This window comes from Pleurodeles waltl, chromosome 1_2 (genome assembly GCF_031143425.1).
Source record: "Pleurodeles waltl isolate 20211129_DDA chromosome 1_2, aPleWal1.hap1.20221129, whole genome shotgun sequence".
NCBI lineage: Eukaryota > Metazoa > Chordata > Amphibia > Caudata > Salamandridae > Pleurodeles > Pleurodeles waltl.
This window is the reverse complement of record NC_090437.1, coordinates 887,952,919-887,978,405: the sequence shown is the minus strand read 5'-3', so window position 1 is coordinate 887,978,405 and position 25,487 is coordinate 887,952,919. Positions and strand designations below refer to the sequence as shown.

At 43.4% G+C, this 25,487-nt stretch overlaps 1 protein-coding gene across 1 annotated transcript in view; it reads right to left on the bottom strand.

The window, feature by feature from the left end:
- The window catches only part of SNX25 (sorting nexin 25), an 830,371-nt gene that overhangs the window by 603,400 nt on the left and 201,484 nt on the right, over nucleotides 1–25,487 (bottom strand). The window lies entirely within an intron of this gene.

Below are 25,487 nucleotides of genomic sequence, written 5' to 3'. Positions count from 1 at the left end.
CTAACTTCAGCATAGGATCACAAACAGGAGGTCCGAAGCAAAAAGACAGTGGAAACCACACCAAGAGCTGACAGGTCTAACACATATCCCAGAAAATAAGATGGCAGCCACGTTTAGCCAGGACCCCTTGAGTGAAGTAGCTAAACAATCCCTTACACAAAAGTTGCTAGATTTGGTTAAGCTGATCTGGAAGGCGTCACAATATAGAATTCACAACATGGGTGATAAATCAAAAAAACTCCTCTAGTGGTTAGCCAACAGAAAAATGGCAATGAGGCTTACCGCCTCCCCAAATCTATCACCAACTTGGAAAACTACCCGGGGACCCCTCACTAACTGCTGAAAGATTTCCCTTCTATCATGAGCAATTAGCACTTATTGACGATGGCCAACTAGCTCTGGACCACCCCTATATGCTCAAGGAAATACTAGTGGTCATAAGCACTGTGTCAAAAGGGAGAACACAAGATCCTAACAGGTTCCCTACAGAAGTCTTTAAGAATTATGCTTCTCTTTTATCTGCTCACTTATTAGTGCTATAAAGAGAGACTTTTTAAACCAGTACTGTGCCAAACGACTTATGCAACAGCACAAGTTTTTTTAATCCTAAAACTAGAAAAACCGTCAAGAAATTGCTCTTCATATCGACCTACTCCACTCATTAATACAGTAACCAAAATACTGGCCCAAATACCTGCTAAAAGAATGATCAGAGCAACCCGCTCCCTCATGCGCGCAGATCAAACGGCTTCCCCTGGTGTTGGTGGACTTTGAGAAGATTTTTGATTTGGTACACTGGTCTTTTATGTTTCATGGGGAGACCAGAGTGAATTTTTTAACCCTCTTAATGTCTTAATATGATATATATATATATATATTTGCATATCTTCCCCAATGGCGGTCGCCACCGAGTAATTACAGTTACGATTGTGTTTCCATAGGAAATACATTTTTTGTGTTGCTAATAACTTTGGCCCCATGTGACAAATCTCCACGAAACTTTCCAAAAAAGTGCTACTTTTTCACTAATTTGACATGGATAGTTTTGGGGTGATTCGTCAAGCAGGAGCTGGAAAAAAAGGGGGATCCTAAAACACATTTTCTTCATTTATTTTCTAGTAAGAGCTTTAGACACAGATAAAGCCTAAGCTGCTGAGGGAATGTACAACAAATTTGGCAGAAAGCTAGATCTAATTCCAGAAAGAGTGCTTTTTGTGTTTGCTGTAAATCCATTCAGTAGTTTTTAAGCAATTGATGCTCAAAAGTGTCGTCTATCTAGGGACGCGGAGGCTCCACGGATCCCACAGATCTCACACTGAGATCTGACTGGCTGCCAACACCTCAACCAGGAAGTGGTGTCAGCCATGTCAGGACTCAGGACTCTGAGTCCTAAAAATACACAAAAAGGCAGGGTAGGAATACACTGAGCACTAGGTCCAGCTGTGGGGTCAGAGTGGGACAGCACCTGGGGTCAAAGATACTTTTATAAAAGAAAAAAAATGCCTTATATTCAGGGAGGGTCCGCAATTCTACAGCAAAATTAAAAAAACAAAACAAGCATGGGCTCTTGTACTTGTTTTTTTAACACCGACTCAGGGGTGAGCCAGGGCTGGGGGCTGGGGTGGTGGAGATAGTTGTTTATTTTACTTGGGGGGTGCAGGCAGTGGGAGCATTCTTGAATCTCTCACCAAGCGGGAGCAAACACCAAGTCCACTTTCAGCAGGCAGGAGCTTTAAAAATGCTCCCACCCACTAGGAGCAGACATTTGATCTGTTTCAACCAACCAAAATATTGCTCCCACCCAGAGGAAGCAGTATTAGTAGCTGTTCCCTCTGGGCAGGAGCAATATCGTCTCCTGCTGCATGCAGAGAGCTGTCTGGGGGCACGGGGCATTGAAGGATTCAAGAACCAAAATCCGCACTCACAGCCTACCAGCACCTCCTCGGACCTCATGCTGTGCCAAACCCTGAGCCATTGGGCCCCCATCTCCACAGAAGACACCTGTAAACTCTTGAAGTCCATCTACTCAGGGGTACCCTCGGACCCGTGCCCACATCACATCTTCAACCTGGCCAGCGCCACCATCGCACCAGAACTCTGCCGGATCATGAACTGTTCCATAGAGACCGCCACCTTCCCATCGGACTGGAAGCACGCAGAGATCAACCTGCTCCTAAAGAAACCCTCTGCCGACCCAAGGGAGCTGAAGAACCTGCTCCTAAAGAAACCCTCTGCCGACCCAAGGGAGCTGAAGAACTACAGGTCCATCTCTCTGCTCCCCTTCCATGCCAAGGTAACGAAAAGGCCATCAACCTGCAACTCAAGGAATTTCTCGAGGCAAACCAGATCCTAGACCCCTCCAAGTCCAGAGTCAAGAGAAAACACAGCATGAAACAGCCACCAACGACATCCGCACCATACAGGACCACAGAGATACGAATGCCCTCATCCTCCTCAACCTCTCCGCCGGGTTCCACAGTCTCCCACTCCACCTTCTACACCAGACTCCACAATGCCAGCATCTATGGTAAAGAAGAACCCAGAGTGTCAGACTCCCGCCATTCACTTCGTCACCCAAAGAAGAATGCTGCCTCAGGGGTTCTCTTCAAGCCTGACACTCTTCAACATCTACATGGCCCGCTCGCTAAAATGTCAGACAACACGGCCTAAACATCATCTCCTGCGCCGACGAAAACCAACTGATCCGTCACTACCTGGAGGGAAACCAGCTGCCTCAAACTCAACTTGGACAAGACAGAGATCCCTCGTACTCGGCTCCAAACCCCTCCACCTGGAATGACTCTTGGGTGGCCAGCCGTCCTAGGAAATGCCCCCACCCCCACCGACAATGTACACAGTCTGGGCATCATCCTGGACTCCACACTTTCCATGAACTGTCAAGTCAAGGCCGTCTCATCACCATGCTTCCATACCCTGCGCCTCCTTCGAAAGATTTTCAAGTGGATCCCCACTGAGACAAAAAGGACGGTCACCCACGCACTTGTCAGCAGCAAACTGGACTAGGGCAACGCACACTATGCCGGCATCACAACTAAGCTTCAAACAAGTCTTCAAAGAATCCAGAACCCAGCAGCCAGACTCATCCTGGACATCCCCTGGACAGCCACATCTCCGCCCACCTCATCGTTACTTTGTGAGTAGGATAAATACATATTTTGGTGCAATGTTGCGCAGGTGATTAATGATATACCACCATGCCGTAATTTAATTGCATTTTTACCAACATCGTTACACGGAAGTTGGAACGTTTTTGTAAGCATACACATGAAATTAATACAAACGTAAGATTTATGAAATATTTTCACAAATTATATGAACTGTATCAAATGTAGATAGTCTCAATATGATTTTGTGAGCTAAATAGTAAGGTTTTCTGTTGTAAAGGAGGGTAGGTAATCAACAATGGGATCACATGATATAAAAAGCAAAAGTAAAATGGCGAACGATAAGCTGACGAAGGCGGTAACGCCGAAACGCGTTCTTGTGCAAATAAATCCTGGTAAACTCATGCCCATGGAGTGCCGTCTTTCCTTCAAACAGGAAAAAAGTGTGGAGAATTAGGCGAGGTAGCGTGCGCCATCTGACGAGCACCGCTGACGGTCAGGAGCAGGACCGGCACGCTGATATACAGCTATATATATATATGTATATACAGTTTAAAGAATCTCCACAAAACTTTTCAAAAAGGTTCTTCTTTTTTACTAGTTTGTGCATGGAAATTTTCGAAGTGATCCATCAAGCGGGGGCCAAAATAAAAAATAGGAGGGGGTTGCAAAACTGCATTTTCCATGGACTTAATCAGACAAGGCCACCACAAAAAATGCTGAATTACACCAAATTTGGCAGGAAACTAAATCTTGGTTTGCAGACTGTGCTTTTTTGTGATTTGGTGTAAATCCGCTCAGTAGTTTTAGAGACATTAAGGTTGAGAACCATAGAGGTATCTGGACGGCTTGGTTCAAATGACTCTTGGGAAAGTCTCTCAAGTCCAATTTTAACAAAACTTTTTTACACTTATGCCAATTCACTCCTGCGAGAATGAGCGGTCTGACTGGCTGCCAACAACATGAGAAAAATGTTGATGGCAGCCATTACATGACTCAGGGACTTGGCCCCTGTAGGGAATACCCTGCAGTCCCTCTCGAGATGATAATTTAAAATGGATGGGGTCCTCAAGGCCTGACAAGACTCTGGGAGGCCTTTATTTTAAGTAGTGGCCCTGGGGCATGGGTACCCCAGGTCCTAAGAAGGCTCATCAGGAAGGGGGACCACACGTTCCCACCTCCCCTTCTATTAAAAAAAAAAATAAGGCCCTGGGGATGGGGTCCCCAGGGCCTAAGAATGTTCAGAGAGGGGGCCTCATGGCCCTCTCCCCTTTCATTAAAAAAAAGCCCTAGGGGATGGAGTGCCCAGTACCTAATAAGGCTCAGGGAAGGAGGACACACCGTCCGCCTCCCATTTAATAATAATTTTTTTAAAAAGCTTGCAAGGTCCTTAAGAGACTGGGTGAGTGGGCCACATGTCCTGCTCAACTTTTTGTAAGTTTGGACCCCGGGGTTGGCTACACAGGGCCTCTAATGGCTTGAGCCCCATGGTCTTCCCTCACAAAAAAAAAAGAAGGCCCAGGGGGATGGGATCCTTTAAGCCTAATAAGCCTGGCGGCAGGGGGCACACACCCCACTCCATTTTCAAAAACAAAGCCCTGTGGCCAACCCCCTAGCCAAAGGCTGTGCACAGTGAGTGGAGGGTTGGCTTTACGTATGGTGATAAAATATTACTTACATTAAAATAAACGTAGAAATTCACTGAAAAAATCTAAGGTTAAAGTAAAGTTATAGCTAAGTGAATATGTCAGTGACAATGTTTTGAACAAGAAAAAAAATCACAAAAAAAAATCACCATTTCTAGTTAGCAAAGCTAACTATAACGTGCACCCCCAACATGCACTTCTTATGACTTGACATATTAAATCACTCATGATATTTTCTATGACATAATTGTTATCATCCAGTCTTCTTCTGTATATACTGCTCTATAATCGTGTATAGTCTTAGAGCTATAAGTAAGTGCAAATTAGCTCAGAATAATATGACGCATGATTACTGCTGTCATACATACAGCCCCCATAGATGAAGTAAGCTTGTGTAATGTTCAGCACTGAACCTATTCCATACACTTCATGGGTAGCCAAGTTTAAATCGACTATGAACCACAGATGAAAGGGTAGCCTATCCTGCACACAGTGCTCAATCTGGACACAGTTATTCTGAGAATACCAAGTTTCTCCAGATACTGAAGCCCTGTTACATAACTACAGATAGTCCTTACCTGTTCCAAACCCCTGACAGTAACTAAACCTACATTGAGAAATGAAGTGAACTTAAGTAGAAAAGTGGGTACTGTTAACACTGTTTACTCTAAGGAGAGAGTTTCCTCTGTACCACACTGTTTGCAGACAGTGAAACTCTCATGAGAATTACACCACAGAGTACTAAAAAGTATCCACTAAGAACAGTGTACACTCTGTATAAAACAAACTTCTCCAAACAGTGACCATTTAAAATAAGCAAGGTGTGAATCTGCTAAGGATTATACTACATGTAGCCTCCGTACTGTGATGAAGACTTTACAGATAGCCTATTTTCTGAAACAAAACAAGCACATGTGCATAGGTCGGCACGTGGGGCACTCAGTTTTCTATGTTAAGTAGAAATTGTCATTGTGAGATGCTTCTGTCTAATAACTCATGGCTGCTTACAATACTTGATATGTATGTAGTACATAGAATCTTTGCCCTACTGGAAACTTTTTCTGCAGTACCAAAAAACTTGTGCTGGAACCTAATGAATACAAGTCGTCAACTGTCACCTTAATACAGAGTTACTCTTCAATACAACATTTTAAAATGTGTTCAATACCTGTACACACCTAAGGTGCATTAGGAGCACATGTGTTTTGTAAACACACCGATGAGCTGGACACAGGCTGTACAAACTTAGGTAGAAAAGTAACATGGTAGTTACCCGCCACTATGTAAACTATAAAACAGACTAACACACTCATTGATGTCATCAGTGATGTTACCAATTATGTCATTTGAGATGCCATAAATGATGTCATAAAACAGGTCATGAGTGATGTAATATGTGCAGTCACAAGCAGTGCATGGTGGGGGCACATGTTATAGTTAGATCTGCTAACTATAACTGGTAGAGTTCTTTTTTTTTGTTTTTTTTTAGCTCAAAACGTTAATGTTGTCACTGACATATTCACCTAACTATAAAATCACTTTAACCTCTGCTTTTTTCAGTGCTACACACACACACACACACACTCTCTTGCACCCTTTCTTTACTGAGCAGGCCAATGAAGAGTGTTGTCCCCTCCTCTTGGCTCCGGTGATTGAACCATTCATGCAGTGGGTCATCAGGGACACATAGATCAGAAGTTTCAGGTGGCATGATGAATGCAAGGACATAATATTCCTCTACGCGGATGATATGATCCTATACATCTAAGAACCAGAGAACATGGCATAAATTGGGAAAATTAGTAGAAGTCTACATATATACCTGTCATGTGCTGCCATGACAGAAACCCAACTAACTCCAATCTTAGATGGACAACTGGCTCCTTAGAATACCTGGGCATGGATATCATATGAGACAAGCAAAAAAGTTGGGACCTAAATATATCCTGGCTATTTCATCAAGTGAGACATGATATAGAAGCCTGGTGTATGCTGCCATAATCTATATCTCATTCCCATGACTTTTATATATATTGCAAAATTGTCCCTATGACATTCCTTAAAACACTCCTAAAAGCTTACAGTCCTCCATTTGAAATTTCCTTTGGGAGTGTGTGCCATCAAGCATATCATTCCAATGAGGTGCACAGTCATATGAGGTCAGCTTGACCCCGGCAGCCCTTAGTTTATACCACTGGAAATCGCAAACCAATAACTGGATATTTGAGGATTGGGAAAATCTCACTGTCAGATTGTAGCCAGAGATTCTGGCTCAAGACCAACTGTTAAATTTAGTATATGACCCCATAAACCCCTCCCCCCACCCCAAACAGATGCTGACCACAAATATCACACTGATCTACTGGTACTAAGCACCTCACTGGATCCAAAGTGAGGGTATCCCTACCTGCAAGACCCCACTTTGTCTAGGGCAAGTGTCATGCCTAGGGGACTTAATTTGGGTCTTAATTGTCTAAATTTAAAGATGTAGCAGAAGAGAAACATATTAAGCTCTTTGAGCAGCTCACAGTAGATAGATAAATCATTGCATCAATCCCAATTCGATAATGGAGCATAAAGCTACAAGAAGCACTTAAAGCATACAAAGACAAATTGATATTGTAGCCAAAGTCAACCCCTTTAATAAAAGCTTACCATTGTACAACTGGGAAAGAAAGGAGTCTCTAGGATAAACAAATCACTAGTATTAAATACCCTAGATCTGTTGACCCAGCCCGCATCAAACTGTAACAGGACTGGGGAATCTTAAATAAGGATGGAATAAGATCAAGATGGCCTCCCATTTCCTAGCAATAGCAACATGTTTCTGTTTGATACAGTTGAAATACTTCCGCAGAGTGTATTACAGTCCCAGAGGGCTCTGGGAAAGGAAAGGGGTCTGAATCCAAATTTCCTTGAATGTAAATCTGAAACTACCACGTCCTTCTATAGAGTGTGGCATACACTGTAATCCAACATTACTGGTCTCAAAATCACTGCACATTTGCACAGGTGCTGGGTAAGGCCATCATACAAGACACCAAAATTGCATTACTGAGGATAAAGGTACAAGCATCTTAGTTGCAATGGGTATGATGGTAACAAAAAAGAGACATTACCAAACATGGGAGATCTAACAAAGAGGCATGGGCTATTTACCGAGAAACCAGAAGAATTTGTGTACAAGGACTGTGATTGCCTCAGGAAACATGAGAAGGTTTTGGGCTTGCGGTGTGCTCACTTATAGTTTGCCCCCCGCCCCAAACTGTATTTAGACAGCTACAGAGTATTGGCAACACATGACTAGGACTCAATGCAATTCACAGGGCAATGCACTACTCACTGATTATATTCAATATTGCTGTGCTGATCACTGTATTAATAAAGAGAATTGTTAAAAAACAGAATGTTGCCAAACTGTCCCTAAACTGTCTAAAGACATCACTAATATTGTGTTCTAAAAGAGCACTTTTTTCCCGTACATAAAACCATGATTCTGCAGAAATTTATAAGGTGCACTAGCTAATACCAAAAGGAAAAAAACATTGCTACCTATCAATTCTTGTGAATGGGTATGCCTTTTAAATTGCATTGAGTAGTTAGAGAGCATGACACACTTGAGAACATTCTGAACACTGTAGGGTGCTAATTATCAAACTGGCCATTTTATTAGGGAGCAAGCCACCCTTGATATTTCATTCAGTGCAGTCTGAACGTGAAAAATAGATTGCCTACATGAACTCCTTGCAGCATACTGCAGGAAAGGATTCTTCTGAGCCAATGTAAACCTCTCAGCAAATATGGAGATTTTATATTGTTAGTAATATCTGTTTAATGACTGTCCTTGTGTTTATTTGGTTACTTTTGCAGTTTTCTGTAATGTCATTTGCCCAGAACCACAGGATGTTGAGAAGGGGTGGGAACTTAAACCTGGTTTCCCAGTTCCAAGTTTCAAAGTAAGCAGCTCTGGCTATAAGGATGCATCTCCTACCAGGTCCTTGTCCTGTTGAAGGTGGTTAAAATGATCTGTAATCCACTGGAACAGCCATCAACTAGTTTTACTCTGGTCTCAAGAGTATGACTTATGGGCATTTGTAACCCATCATTATAGACTGATTACTGTATAGGATCTGTTGTACACCACAGACGTGTGTGTGTTTGGTAGGGGGAAAGAGAAGTTACCAAACAATGGTTGTTCATCCATTTTGTTTGATATGTGCTTTTGCAAAGCCAAACTGATTAAGTGAATTACATTATTTTAGATACAATTGAGTGCTTATTTGGTTATGATTTGATTACGAAACAGACCACAAATAAGTATTAAGTAATTATGATTATATTATCGAGGTAAACAGTGTTTCTTGTTTTTGGTGGACACTAATAACGAATCTTCCATTCTTTAGTCAGAGGTGGCGGAGGGGAGGTCACATCAGCAGATTGTGGTTTTAAGTACATGGTTTCCCTTCTAAGGCACAAGGAAAATACTTACAGAATGGGTTCTGGGAGCAGTGAATTGTTTCTGGGAGCAGTGAATTGTTTCAGCTATGTGGGAGAGGGGGTGAAATTGGGGATTTATGTGAGGAATAGTTCTGTTTTTCATCTGCGCACTGCGTTGGCTTTATGCAGTCTAAGGTGATATCGGTTTACTGACTGGGGTGTCTTTGCATTTTCACATGGGGGATGTTGACTTTTGCTGCGTCACTTCACCTTGACAGTGGAGAATGTTTAAAATCCTGGGCATCATAGCAGCTTCTTCAAATCAAAATTACCAACAATGACCATTTCAACTCACATGCTATAACTATGCAGATGATACACAAATACTCCTTAAACCGAAATGCCCAAAAGACATCGCAAACTCACAAATCTTCAGTTACCTCATAGCCGTTGGTCAGTGGATGACATAGATGCATCTCAAACTGAATGCTTCCAAAACAGAAATACTCACATGTGGCGACTGGAAAAATTATGACCCACTCTGCGCCTGGCCTGATGATCTGGGGCCACCTCCTAAACTATCTAAGGGAGTAAGATACCTTGGAATTACCATGAACTTCAAGTTAACAGTGAATGCCCTAGCGAACAAATTAGCAAGCCCAAGCTTCATCACCATGAAAACCCAGTGACGCATCTTCCTCCACCTCAGATTTCCACACAAGGTGCAGGCTACTATCTCTCTTGTACTATCTAAACTGTATTACACCAATGGCTTCTACTTTGAATCATCTCAATCTACTATAAAAAAAACTACAATGGATTAGAACTCGGCTGACAGACACTACTCCTACATGTGAAGCCACTAGCCCACATCTCTCCTGTCTTGAGGGCACTGCATTGGTTACCTGTTGTCAGAAGATCTACCTTTAAGCTGCTCTGCATCACCCACAAAGCAATACATGGAACAGGACCCCTTTTCATCAAGAAAAAAAATCACCAAACATATTCGAACAAAGAAACCTCCGCTCGAGATTAGTGCCCGGCCTCAAAACACCACCATACATGAGAAAGGGAATAGGGAATAGGTCTCTGTTCAAGCGACTAAATTATAGAATTCATTATTACCCCCAAATATAAGTTCACAGATACCTATCTTATCTTCAGAAGGCTACTCAAGAGTTAGCTCTTTCCTACATAACCACCATAATCAAACAGCAATGGATTGCATATCCCTGTGTACGTAAACGTTCTAATTTCACTATGTGTATATATCTAGATATTTTATATTATTAAAATATATACATACTCTTTAGGCCTGTTTAACAAATGTGTATATTACTTCAATGTATATATGTATGTATTTGTATGTGTAGGTGTATGTATGTGAATATATGTTATGGATATGTGTATGTTTCTACATATATATGTGTATGTTTCTACATATATATGTGTATATTATATTACACTTGACATGTTCATAAATCATTGCATAGTTTCTATATTAGTTGCTTGATGAGATGCTTATGAGTCTGTTTTTATTTTATCCATCACAGTAGGTAAATACTATCAACTATTTATCTACAAACATTTCACTATTGAAATACTGAGGAAAGATAAAATGCTGTTATAAAAGTACACAAATTAACTTCAAATACTGTAACTTTAAAAATCAATATATTACATTTATTACACGTTTTTCCCTTGATTATGTAATCACGTATCTATATATGTACTACTCTAATCCTAATGTAGAAGCAGAAAAAAAGAACATTTTTTACTCTCTGGAAAGCTTTACTCTGTCTATCGCCCTATACCTCTATCAATCTATCCTCTATCTCCACTCTTTGACTTATCCCAAACACATTCTACTACTATGATCTAAAATAAAAACCTCCTAGACTCTTCTCGCCTCTACCCCTCCAGGTTCACCTCAAAACTCAGTTTATGACTATGATTTCCTAAACAACCCTACTAAATTCTCCCTCACTTATCTCACCTTTGACTCATCCCAAACCCCATTTAACTAATGTGATCTCCCTAATACCTTTCTACAGACTCTTACATCCTCCACCTCTCCTTTACCCATCCCAAACCTCATTTTACTACTATGATGTCACAATTAACACTTCTGGATTATTTCCTCCTCTAGCCCTCCATTATTCTATTCAAATCAACTAACAGACACACATGTCCTCTGCTCAAATGAACTCATACTTCCCCATACTAATATCGTACTCATATTTCCCTATACTAATCCACCACTAACCCTTGGGTTCCGGAGTAGTGTGGCATTCGCCAAAAAGCGATTCAACACCTTGTATGGGGTAGTAAGCGCTATAAAAATACAATTACAATACCAAATAAAGCAAACTGAGATCCTTGGGATTCCAGGACTTAAGACGGGATGTTCTGTCCCCATGTGTGACCTGATACCCTAGCACACTGGACAGAGGTAATGCCACTGACTGCCAGTGTGCATCCTGTTCTTCACCTCAGTCACTCTAAGTCGGATAACCTGTTGAGGCAGTGAAACAAATTACCTGTAAGTTCCAAACTGAAGATAAGATCACTCTAGGCAGGGAGGACGGGAGCGTAAGACAAAGCTATGATTCGTTTTCACACAAACTCACTTTGATTGGTCAGACAGGGATCTGTAAATGGGGATTATTTTGCCTACATCTAAAGAGCTTGAATGAGTGGGACATAGATTTGAGGCCTCAAAGCACTGTAAGTGCTGACCACATTGGCTTCTGATGCAATGTGACTGGGTTGGAAAAAGCAACCTTGAGAGAAATCAAGATAGGCTAGACACATTAAGATTTATGTCTGCATACGTCTACAAGACCATACCCATCAAATATAGGTTTCCAGAAAAGTTGTGGACAACCGTATAATTGATATTCTATGAAATCACCACTAGTATAACTTATATTGTAGTGTCACATGCACAAGGGCCATACACAAAATACATCAGGGTTGCTACCATTCCATTTAATGAAGGGGCAGATATTTAGAGTTCCTCATATTTGGCCATGTGAGGGTTGACCTTATTCTAGTGTACACAAGACACAGAAGCAAACAATTCTAGTACATAAAGGCAACATTAAACATCCTGTGTTTCACAATGGAAGATTACTGAACACACTGTCCTAGATGAATTCTAATTTGTCAGGTTACAGAAATAACAGACTTTCTACTCAATATGTGCCTTCGTTTTCCCAGTTCATGTGCCAAACTTGGTTTAGACTATCTCTACGCATGGCATTTTGTTAAGAAGCAGCCTGTGTGCACATTTAGTCACAGTACTACCAGCCCAACATGCTTACACTAAAATATGAACAATGGTTTGAAGCTATTGTTTCTGTATCAGAAAGCCTTTCATCTGAGATGACAGAATAGAGTAAACTGCTGAACTCACATCTGGCCTAATCTTCAGAACTAGAAGGCACTTAGCCACATGCCCTAATGAGATGGGTACTTTCATAATGGGATGCAATGACAACCTGGCAAATTAGAATTTTATAATATTTTCAGCGCAAGGGAGCTTTAACTCATACATCTGTTCACCAGGTTTGATCAGTTGCTGCAATAGTGTGCCACTATCAAGGAAATTCAGTCAATGAAACGGTGTGTTTGACATATACCAGTAGGCAACCAAGTGAGAGAAGCCGTACAAAACAGTTGAGGTATTTTTAATGTCTATTTTATTACATTACTGCTCTATATTGAACAAGGCTTTCGACTGTAGATAAGAGTAAATGAATATAAGTGAAAGCCTGATTATAAGTTCCCCAGTCAGATGCAATAATTACAGACCCAATAAAGTGGGGCACTAAGGTATTCACTATTTACTCGAAGTGATAATTATCACCTATTCTGACTTTCTGGGGAGTAACATGCAGATTTTTGTGCTTAATGCACCATAGTCCACAAGTCCCGGTACATGCCAGGACTTTCCCCCTGTTAAATTCCAGCAAATATGTCCTGATGAAATTTAACTTAGGGTGCAAAATTAATCATATCTGATAATTATCGACTACGATAATCTTCACACAACTTATAACTTAATGCTAATGTTCTGCCTGTAATCAAGTCCATAGGGCGTAAAGTTGCTCGTCAAGCTATTGCACCTGTTGGCAAGACCAGTGCATTACTTGTCAGCCACTAGTTAAATCATAAATAGTCCAAACTCCAAGATATCTAGAAAAAGTATCAAGTGTATTGGACACTATTCAAAAGATTCTAGACACTGCTATTATATTCAAAATTAAATGTAAAATTCAATATTTGCTCCATATTGGCCAGCACAGTTATTTACAATTTATCTCGATACAGGAATTGCCCCAGAGAAAATCTCACTGTCACCGCCCTACACTGCACATTTGCAAACTAAAAAAAAAAATGATTCAACTGGTAATAAAATTACTCTACTAGCTGCGGCTAGCTCTGGGATACACTAACCATCCAGAGAAAAGTAAATTCCAATCTGCATTAATTTAAAAAGCAATTGAGAGCCAGACACTTTAAATTTAGAATACATAATCAAGTTAAAATGCCTAGTGTTTTCAAACTTAACTATTAACTACAAATTAATGGTGGTATGGGGTAGAAAAGTAAGAACAGCAAAGTTTTTACAAATGTAAATGTTTCAGAAATTTCAGATTGATAATTCGGAAGCACTCTTCACAGATGCGTGAAGATGACAGAGCACTATGAAGAAAAGGAGAAATTATGCACAATGGTGGCTAGAGAGTATAAATGATATAGAAAAAGAAACACCAAATCTAACAAGTTACTGCTCAGCATAGCTAAAGGATAGTTGTGTGGCACTGAGTGGCACAGAGTGGATTAGTTTAAAGTAGAGTGGGGTAGAGGAGAGTGTCACAGCGAAAAGTAGCATGGAGTGGAGTGGCTTAAAGTGGCGTACAGTAGAGTAGTGTGGCTTAGAGTGGAGTGGCATAGCGTGGAACAGCACACAGACGAGTGGCGTAGAGTTGCTTAATATGGATAGGGATAGACTGGGGTGGCACGGAGTGATGTCGAGTATAGCAGCATGGAGTATAGCAGCATGGAGTGGTGAAGAGTGGAGTGGCACAGAGTAGAGTTGAGAAGCAAAGAGTGGAGCGGCTTAGCTTAAAGTAGAATAGCATACAGTGGTGTAGAGTGGCCCAAGGATGAGAGACAGGTAGGTGCACAGTGGCATAGAGTACAGTGGTGTAGAGCAGAATCATGTAAAGGAGAGTGGAGTGGCATGAAGTAGTCTGGCACAGAGTGGAGTGGCATAGAGTAGAATGAAGTGGTGTACAACAGAATGGAGTGGAGTGGTGTAGAATGGAGTGGCGTAGAGTAGAGTGTCATGGTGTAGAGTGGCATTGAGTGGAGTAGTGTAGAGTGTGATCAAGTAGAACGGAGTGCTGTACAGTGAGGTGCCGTAGAGTCCAGTCACGTAGAGTGGAGTGCTGTAAAAGAGAGTGGGGTGGAGTAGAGTGGAGTGGCATAGAACAGAGTGGCACAGAGTGGAGAGGCCAAGGGTGGAGAGGCCAAGAGTGGAGAGGCCAAGAGTGGAGAGGCCAAGAGTGGAGAGGCCAAGGGTGGAGAGGCCAAGGGTGGAGAGGCCAAGGGGGGAGAGGCCAAGGGTGGAGAGGCCAAGGGTGGAGAGGCCAAGGGTGGAGAGGCCAAGAGTGGAGTGGCGTAGAGTGGAGTGGCGTAGAGTGGATTGGCGTAGAGCAGCGTTGTGTGAGGTAGAGTGCCATGGAGTGGCATAAAATGGAGAAGAGTGGCATGACACAGAGTGGAGTGGTCTAGTGTAGGGTGGCACACAATGGTGCGGACTAGACTGGAATGGCTTAGAGTGGAGCGACGTAGAATGGCTTAGAGAAGAGTAGCGTAGAGTGGTGTACAGCATCATGGAGTGGAGTAGCAAAGAGTGGAGTAGCCTAGCGTGGAGAGGCATACAGAATTATAGTTATGGGTTTAAATAACTTAAACAAGGACCCAAACTTCAAATCCACACAAAGGTATGAGGTACAAAGGAGATGAATGGCTGAAAGGCAATGAAAATAGGTGTGCGGTGGCAACTATCTTGAAGGTGTAAATGTATTGTTATTGTGGCATTTATACATTATAACAGCTTAATCCAACCCACGTCCAACAAGTAAGCCAAAAGACGCAGAATCAGATAAACAATGAAAAAAATGCATTTGAAAACAGAAAGAATGGAGAAAGCTGCAGAGAACTAGAATTGGAGGAAGTGTCTTTAAATGCATATGTCAATCACAGCGCAATCAGTGGACGGACAATAAGTTGAATCGATTTGTGCTTGGTACGTGCTCCAAAGAAAGAAACGGAGTTATGCCAGGCATGTGCTAGGCAATTGGGATGCAGCAAAAAAGAGTGACAATGAAGCCAACGAATGGTAAGCAATGGGCGGATCCCAAGCCCTTTTTTGTCACCAATACCCCTTGCCAGTGAAAAAGCATACAGTGCATGCGATATCACAAGCAAGACCTAAAAATGTAACTCAAAAAAGAAATAGAGAGGAAGAGAGACAAAGAAGGCAGAGGGAAGGTTCTGGAAAAAAGTGGTCTAATATAACTTAAATCACATAAGTGAAACCCATCTAACTTCATCCGAAGATAAAAATGAAGCAAGAACTCATTGCCGATAAAAATACGATCTTTTTATATATTGATTAATTAAAACTCTTTTCTCCACACTTTTAAGATGTAACCCACTCTCAGTTCACAAACGTCAAATTGACAAAGAAGGCAGATATATCATTGCAAGTGAAAAATTAAATACATGTACTGTTGGCCAGTATACGTGTACCAAACTATGTTTAGTCTGATTTCCTGGACATACTGAGCAACCGAATCGCTGGAAAGGTACACTATCTAATGGGGCTGAGTTGGGACTTTAATTGTGAACATGATTTGATCCTAGACAGATCTCATCCTCTCCTACAATTCTCCCCACTGGTGTAAGCATCCAGTGCTCTGAGAGATGGGGCAGACAATTGGAATCTAATAGAATTTAGGAATCCCGGTGTGGCAGGCTGAACGGTATAAACCAGACTGAGACCGGATAGTACGGTAAAACAAAATGAGGGTTTATTTGTTTTCGTTCTCTCCTTTTCTTTAAGTCCCATCAAACAAAAGAAATTCTAGTCCGCACTGGGATTCTTTGGGGCTGTGGTTTCTTCCTTTCTTTAACTCTGTATTCCTTCTTCTCTCCTAGGTCGGTGAATGTGGAGTACTGCGGCTGGCTCCAGTGGAGTACCGGCAAGAGAAAAGGGAACAATGCCAAGGTAAGTGATGGGTTGCTTTTGGGCTATTTTCCTTATAACGAAGGGGAAGGGTTGTGGGAATAGGGTAGGGTGTGGGGGTTAACCGTGCACAGGACAAGGAATCGTGGTGAGGGGGGGGGTGGGTTATCGTGCACCCCGGGTTTGCAAGTTTACGAGGGCGCGTCCGTCTCCTCCCCTTATCTTTATTACCCCTGTGCCCCGTCCGGTATTACCTTTCCCAACTCCCCGTTTCCCTTCCCCAGTGTCTTCTTTGATTTAAACTCTCCCGTTCCCAGAATGGACCGTACCTTGGTAAGCCACGACCCTCCTGGGTCGTGGCTGGCTCCTGGGTGTTCCTGCTCCGGTCTTTTCTCGTCCGTGGCTCCTCCCTCGGCTCCTTCCTCAATGGATTCGATACTCCGACCCTCCGTCTCCTCACTCTGCACGGCCTCCGTCCCAGCACTCTGCACGTCCTCCGTCTCCTCGCTCTGTACGTCCTCTGTCTCCTTGCTCTGCACGTCCTCTGTCTCTCCTTCTCCTCCCTCCTTTGGCTGTCCGCGGGTTCCGCTTTTACCTTTCTCGGCGTCCCGGATGTTTTCGAGCGTTTCCCTGACAGCAGGGAAACGCGTCAGCACTGCCGAGGGCGTTCTCATGGCAACATGGGGACGCGGAAGTGACGTCTCGGTCTCGTCCGTCCCGGGGACTGGTGCCGGTGTGAGAGGTGAGTTTGGGTCGGCCCGACCACACACCCCATCCCAAGATTGGTCCTGATCGAGGACCGGAGAAGAACAGGGAAATCGGGACAAGTAATCCGCAGGGCCCTGTTGCGAACCAGGGACATGGCAAACCTGGAAGGCAAAAAGGCTGTAGTTCAAGGAACCATCGTAAGATTCTAGAGTTGGAATCTTTGTGGGAGGCAAGCCAGGTAAGGGGAGCGTGATCGATATACAATATAAATGGCCTGCCCAGAAGGTAATATTGGAGGGTCTCTATCGCCCACTTAATGGCCAAGCACTCCTTTTCAATGATAGGATAATGACATTCACTAGAAAGAAGCTTCCTGCTTATAAACACAATCGGATGATCCCGGCCCTCTTCATCAGGCTGGGCGAGTACAGCACCAAGTCCCACGTTCGAAGCATCTGTATACAGATGAAAAGGTCTAGTGAAATCGGGACATTGTAAGATAGGATCCAATGTAAGAGTGGATTTCAACCGGTCAAAACTAGCCTTTTGACCTATCGCAAAGGGTTCCAACTTGTTATGATGACGTTTGGTTAACAGATCAGTCAGGGGGCTGCAATAGTGGAATACCCTGGAATAAACCTACGGTAATAACCTACTAAGCCCAGGAAGGAACGTAGGTCTTTTTTTGTTTTGGGGGTTGGGGCTTGGGTAATGGCTTCCACCTTCTTTACCTGTGGCTGTATGGTACCATTGCTTATCTTATAACCTAGGTATAGTATGTCTGTGTTTCCTAAAACACACTTCTTGGGATTGGCCGTCAATCCCGCTTCTGCTAGTGTGGTAAAGATTTGGTTGAGATGGTGGAGATGGTCTGACCAAGTGTCGCTAAAGATAACAACATCATCTAGATAGGCGGCAGCGAACGTATGGAAAGGTTTTAGTAGTCTATCCATTAGTCTCTGAAAGGTAGCCGGGGCTCCGTGGAGACCAAAAGGTAACAATGTGAAGTGATAAAGACCTGATTGTGTCGAGAAGGCCGTTTTCTCTTTATCTTCTGGGGAGAGGGGAATCTGCCAGTATCCCTTAGTAAGGTCTAACGTAGATAAATACTTGGCTTTCCCCAGCTTCTCAAGGACATCATCCACCCGGGGAATGGGATAGGTGTCGAACATTGAGACTGCATTGAGTTTACGAAAATCAATACAAAATCGGACTGAACCGTCCGGTTTTGGGACCAGGACTACTGGAGAACTCCACGGGCTACTGGAGGGTTCGATAACTCCTAGGGTCATCATTTTTTCTATTTCCTCTTCTATGACATGTTTCCTAGCCTCGGGAATACGATAAGGACGTAGCCTGAGTTTGTCCTGGAGTTGTTTTTATTTTATGAAAGATCAGGGAAGTTTTCCCTGGTATTTCTGAAAAAACATGTGGGTACTGGTTTACTAAGGCGAACAGCTGTTGCCTTTTGGACATTGTCAGAGAGGTGTTGATAGAGGGCATATTTTATTTTCCCTGTTTTCCAAAAGGGAACAGTTCTATGTCTAAATCCTTATTGTTAGCGACCAGTCAGCCCATCTCCACTGTCTCGGCAACTTCCTCTACTGTTTCCCATTTCTTGAGGAGATTCACATGGTATATTTGTTTTTTTTTGGGGTTGATACTCAATTCTATAAGATATGTGACGGGTGAGACTGCTCTAATGACCCTATAGGGTCCTTGCCATTTAGCCAACAATTTTGTTTCCGAAGTGGGTCGCATTATCAAGACTTGATCATTCGGAAGAAATGTACGTAGTTTACTTCCTCTATCATAATATTGTTTTTGGGTCTTTTGGGCCTTTTCCAAATGTTGCCTTACATCTTCCCATAGGTCTTTTAAGTGACTTTTAAGTTTCTGGACATATTCTAACAAGGGCCTTCCTTCCTCTTCCTCTTCCCATGTTTCTACGGCCATATCCAAAAGACCACAGGGTTGCCTTCCGAAAACCAGTTCGAACGGGCTATGTCCCGTTGAGGCCTGTTCATGGGTTCTAATAGCATAGAGGACTAATGGTGATTTTTGGTCCCAATCTCTCCCCGAGTCGTTGACCACCTTTCTTAATAGGGTTTTAATGGTCCGGTTATAGCGTTCTACCAGTCCGTCTGTCTGGGGGAGATAGACTGAAGTTTTTATTTGGGAAATTCCCAGTACCCGGCATATCTGGTTCATGAGGTTCGACATGAATGGAGTACCTTGGTCGGTGAGGATCTCTTGGGGAAACCCTATCCTAGAGAATACCGTTATCATAGCCTGTGCCACTGATTTGGTTGTCATGCTTGCTAGGGGAATAGCTTCGGGGTATCTTGTAGCATAATCTACCATCACCAATATGTAAGTATGTCCTCTAGATGAAGGGAGTAGGGGTCCAATTAAATCCATTCCCACCCTGCTAAATGGAACCTCAATGATAGGGAGAGGTATTAGGGGTGCTTTCCTGGGTCTGCTTGGTTCGGTAAGTTGACACCTAGGGCATTGTGAGCAATATTTCCTAATGTGCACAAAAACCCCTGGCCAGTAGAACTTCCTGAGGAGGTATTCTTCGTTTTTTTCTCTGCCGAAATGCCCCCCCCCGGTTGATTGTGTGCTAGAAAGAGTACTTGGTTCTTATACGCTTCTGGGACTACTAACTGGTGTTTGCGGTCCCCTGTTCTGGTAGTAGTAACCCTATACAGAAGATTCTTGTTCACTAGGAAATAGGGACCCACCTCATCTGTCTCTTCGGATTTCGCTGTTCTCCACGCATGTGTGAGGTTAGGGTCCTCTCTTTGCTGTTGTCGAAAGCTGATGGGCCCGCTATGGTTCCCGGCTACTATCCTTATAGGGTATTTGTTCTCTTTGGTAGTCTGGAATTTCAATCTCTCATATCTTTTCTCTCTGCGGGAAAGTTTTCTGCGTTGTGGAGGACACTCAATGGGGTTACCAAAAAAAGGAGCTTCCTTCCACCACTCTAGGTCTTCTGTCTGGGTTCGAGTGCAATCTAACAGTTGTTGAAAATGTACATAGTCTGTGGCGATAATACACTCTTCAATCAATTGGTCCATAACTCCCATGGGAAGGAGGTCTCTGTGTTTTCCCCACTCGAGCTTAACTACCATAAGGGGGTACTGCTCTTTATCGCCATGTATACAGCAGATGGTAACCCATTGTCTGGGGTTCTCACCGACTGTACTTATCAGATTTTTGCGAATAACGGATTGACTACAACCCGAGTCTATAAGGGCAGAGAGAGACCGTCTATTTATTCTTATGACCTGTTTAAATCTGGCATACCCCCCTCCAGTGCATAGGACTCTTCGTCGGGTTAGGCCTATCTCCATAGGTTCCACTCCCTCTACTTTCCTGGGGCATGTGCGGGCTATGTGACCCCATTCCCCACAGTTGAAACACTGGGGCCCCTGCATTGGGTGACCCTCACCTTGTTTACGAGGACTCGGTTCCTCCAATGGATATCTCGGGACGGGTTTGGATGGAGGCAGGGGGGTTTTCATGTTGAGACGAGGTGGGGGTGGTCTCACGTCTGCGGACCTGTGAAAGGCACAGGCCAAATCTATCGCACTCTCTGTATCCACTTTTGGATGTTGCCGTATCCAACTTTTAGTACTAGTGGGTAGGGAGTCCAAATATTGCTCGAGAATGACTGTCTTTATGACCTCTTCTCCATTGGTTCCTATCGGGCCTAACCACTTGAGTGCTAAATCTCTCACCCTAAAGTAAAAGGTTCGGGGATCCTCATTTTGTCCCCATTTTACTTTTCGGAATTTTACTCTATAGTACTCCGTATCGTGGCCAACCCGTTCCAAAATACTCTTCTTTATGTCCTGGTAGGACGTGGTACCACCCGGATTGGCTGCTTGATAAGCTGCCTGCATAAGTCCTGTGAGTAACGGGCGATGTATTGCCCCCATCGTTCCTCCGGCCATTGGGCGGAGGAAGCCACCCTTTCGAAGTTGGTAAAGAAAGAGTCCTTGTCATCCCCCTCTTGGAATCTTTGAAGAACTGAACTAGGGACGTTAGGATGCACTTTGCTGGCTGCTATTGTTTCTGTTAACTTTTTCATTGCCGTCTCATGCACCAGTTGGTTGTTCGCTAAAATAGTCGCTTGGCTCTTTAGGGCCGACTGTAAGGCCTCCCTATCCTCCTTAGCCTCTCGTTAGTGAGCCTCCCACACCAACTGTAAGTGGCGCTGGCCTTCGGCGAGTTGTTTAAGTATGTCCTCCATAGTAGGGCTCTCACTCATTGCCTATACCGTTCTTAGCCTGAGGGGATAAAATCCCACTTTTGACACCACTGTGGCAGGCTGAACGGTATAAACCAGACTGAGACCGGATAGTACGGTAAAACAAAATGAGGGTTTATTTGTTTTCGTTCTCTCCTTTTCTTTAAGTCCCATCAAACAAAAGAAATTCTAGTCTGCACTGGAATTCTTTGGGGCTGTGGTTTCTTCCTTTCTTTAACTCTGTATTCCTTCTTCTCTCCTAGGTCGGTGAATGTGGAGTACTGCGGCTGGCTCCAGTGGAGTACCGGCAAGAGAAAAGGGAACAATGCCAAGGTAAGTGATGGGTTGCTTTTGGGCTATTTTCCTTATAACGAAGGGGAAGGGTTGTGGGGAATAGGGTAGGGTGTGGGGGTTAACCGTGCACAGGACAAGGAATCGTGGTGAGGGGGGGGTTTTTATCGTGCACCCCGGGTTTGCAAGTTTACGAGGGCGCGTCCGTCTCCTCCCCTTATCTTTATTACCCCTGTGCCCCGTCCGGTATTACCTTTCCCAACTCCCCGTTTCCCTTCCCCAGTGTCTTCTTTGATTTAAACTCTCCCGTTCCCAGAATGGACCGTACCTTGGTAAGCCACGACCCTCCTGGGTCGTGGCTGGCTCCTGGGTGTTCCTGCTCCGGTCTTTTCTCGTCCGTGGCTCCTCCCTCGGCTCCTTCCTCAATGGATTCGATACTCCGACCCGCCGTCTCCTCACTCTGCACGGCCTCCGTCCCAGCACTCTGCACGTCCTCCGTCTCCTCGCTCTGTACGTCCTCCGTCTCCTTGCTCTGCACGTCCTCTGTCTCTCCTTCTCCTCCCTCCTTTGGCTGTTTGCGGGTTCCGCTTTTACCTTCCTCGGCGTCCCGGATGTTTTCGAGCGTTTCCCTGGCAGCAGGGAAACGCGTCAGCACTGTCGAGGGCGTTCCCATGGCAACATGGGGACGCGGAAGTGACGTCTCGGTCTCGTCCGTCCCGGGGACTGGTGCCGGTGTGAGAGGTGAGTTTGGGTCGGCCCGACCACACCCGGGTTATCTGAACAGCTTAGAATACTTTCATTATTCCACAATCTATAACCTCCATGCACCACTAGAGAGGGTTTTCTATTTTCCAGAAATTTAGACTTTTGCTAACCTAATGGACTGTCTTAGTAGGACAACAGCCATTCAATCTTTTTTTGCTCACTCTAGGATGTGGTAATACAAGATCACCAATACTTATTTGGAGACTGCAGACAAGAGCGCTAGACATCTCAGCATTAAATTAGTAATTATTTTTAAGAAAAAGCAGGGGTGGCATCTGATGTGTTAATAGAGTGGGAAGCCTTTGAAGTGGCACTTAGGATGTATGTACTAGGATGGAAAATGGAGAAAGAACTAACCTCCCAAGAAAATTGGAAAAAAAACTATAAGCAGTGACTCCATATACCCAGGAGGCCAGGGTTCATGTAGCTAAAAAGCTAATGCTTGCTATTAATGGAGTACATCCGATGCCTTAATCATAAAAAAAGATGATCAAACAATACTCCAAGGGACATATATCAGGACAACTACAGCCAGATTAGTAAGTCATGGCAATACAGGGACTTATGTGACGAGTATTTGTTAAGAGAAATAGGAGGTTTCTTGCAGAAATAAATATTTATGGATTACTACATTGATTTAGATCAGAATAGAGATTAAATGACTTCCATAGATGTACACTATAATTTAGGCGGCATGGTACTGCAAACATTATCTCAAGATCAGATGGAGAACCCTGAAGCTCCACTGATAGACCAAGTAGTTAAGCTGAAATAGTAAAACTAGATAAACTGAAACTGCCAGGAGCAGATGGATTCCAGGCCAAATTGTAATATATTTATGCAGATACTTGGGCTTCCAAATTGACCGATATAGACTTGATGTAAATTTGCTTGCATCAACCAGAGAGACGCTGTTAGCCTTCCCCCCCTAAGCCTGGGCATGATAAAGGACAACATAAAAACCCCTATCAATGCTAAACACAGATGATAAAATGTTGAGTAAGGCCACTGCTAACTGACTACTCCTAATACTCATGTCTCTGCTGCACCAAGACCAGAGTGGTTTGGTCTGAGAGTGTAGCACCTCTCCCATCATAAGACATTTATTGTGTGTGCTGCTGAAGGGACCCCACAGACCTGCCCCCACTGTTTCATAATGCTTGTGGTAGATCACGAAAAGGCATTCAACACTGTGAACTGGTGTAATATATTTAAGATGATGTAACAAATAAAAATTAGTACCTCATTACTAAAATGGTTCTTGATACTGTATGCACAACCCACTGTGATAGGACACACTTGAAAAGTGATACCTCAGAGGTATAGTGTTATAAGGATAACACACCAGGGCTGTTCTTGGTTTATAATTTTTGATTTGGCCACTATAATGGGAAGAGAGTGTTTATGGCAGGGCATTAAGTTAGACGGCCAGGCTCATTTAATAGTGATATATGCTGCTGATCTATACAAGAACTAGGCCCCACAGTGAAGCAATCGGAAACATTTGGCACAGTCAGATGTTTAAGACTGAACTGGTCTAAAACATGCATTTTACCTAGCTCGCCAGAAGCAGTCAGGAATACCAGACATCTAGTATGCTGGCTAAATCTGAGGAAGATTCATTACAGCTCCTCCCCCACTGGTCTGTCCACCGTTAAGACAAAGCATGGGCATACAATAGGGGAGACAGAGGACAAATGGAGTACAGAAGACAAAGGACAGTTGTTCTGCAATTTAGGACTCAGAAGTGTTTCACTCAGGTTCGAATCAATAACAAATATGATCGCAGAATAACTGTATTTGTAATATGTGCAGTTATTATGTCTGATTACCAAATATACGATGGTCAGATGTAAAGTTGTACCATTTCCTGCTGAGAAAGGCACAGCATACCTAAGCGGTAACAGCAATGAAGCCAGGAGCCGCAATCTGGCACAGACAGCCAGGAAAATGGGACGGGCCAAGTAACAGAAGATAAAGGTGCTGGAACTAAGCATAAACAGCCCAAAAAAACTGAAAAGGGTCTCTAAAGCGTGGGCGGAGGAGAAACAGTAGGAAATCAATAACAGTGAGCAACATTTGGGGGAGAAAATGCAAAACAGAAAACAGAAAGCCTTACAATGTACAATGTTGGTAAACACACAGGCTGTTGAAGAATCAGCCGAAAAGGACATGTTCATCAGAATGTCCTGAAGTCTCTCTGCCATGACCCAGAATTTCCCACCACCCCTGCCATCACCAACCGACGTTCCAAAGACAGGAAGAGGAACATACAGCTGGGATGATCTTGCCCATACATTAAAGTAAGACCCGCGTCGTCCTGACTGTAGCTGCTTGTAGAGATGGGGATCCTGAAGGCTCAGCAGTACAGTGTGAACATCGCACTTTCCATTATTTCAGGGTACAAATGTATAATTCAGAGGAAGATGCAATTGAAAGTAACATAGGTAGAACAGTCTCTGCTATCAGAAGCTGCATTGCCTTTTGGAGGGCACCGACTTTAACTATCATAGGGAGAATATAATTGAATATACCTCTTTGTTAATTTTCCGGTACAAATGCAATTCAAAATATTTAAAGAATTGGACTATATTCTGGTACAGTTAATTTGAAACGTCAAAAAGTAGTAAAAGGGCACTCTGCATACTTCACTAATATACAGGTAGGAGTGGGTGGGTGGCTGGCTGTGAATTACACTACCTTTCCCTGCCTGCAGTGGGTGGCACACTAATCTCAAACAGCCCATTACCAGAATCCTCCAACATTTCCCACTGAGTGACTTGATCAGAGTGTTAGTTGGTCCAATTTGACTGCAAACACAAATACCGAGATAACTACGAATTTCATAATATGTTTGGGCAGATATAGTAACATAAAAGGAAGGAAGCCTCCTCCTCAACATATATAAGGAAAGAGAGATGCATAATCATGAATGATCAAGCAATAATCTGACAAGAAGTGGGAGTGGTGACTGTGGACAGCTTTTTTGTGAC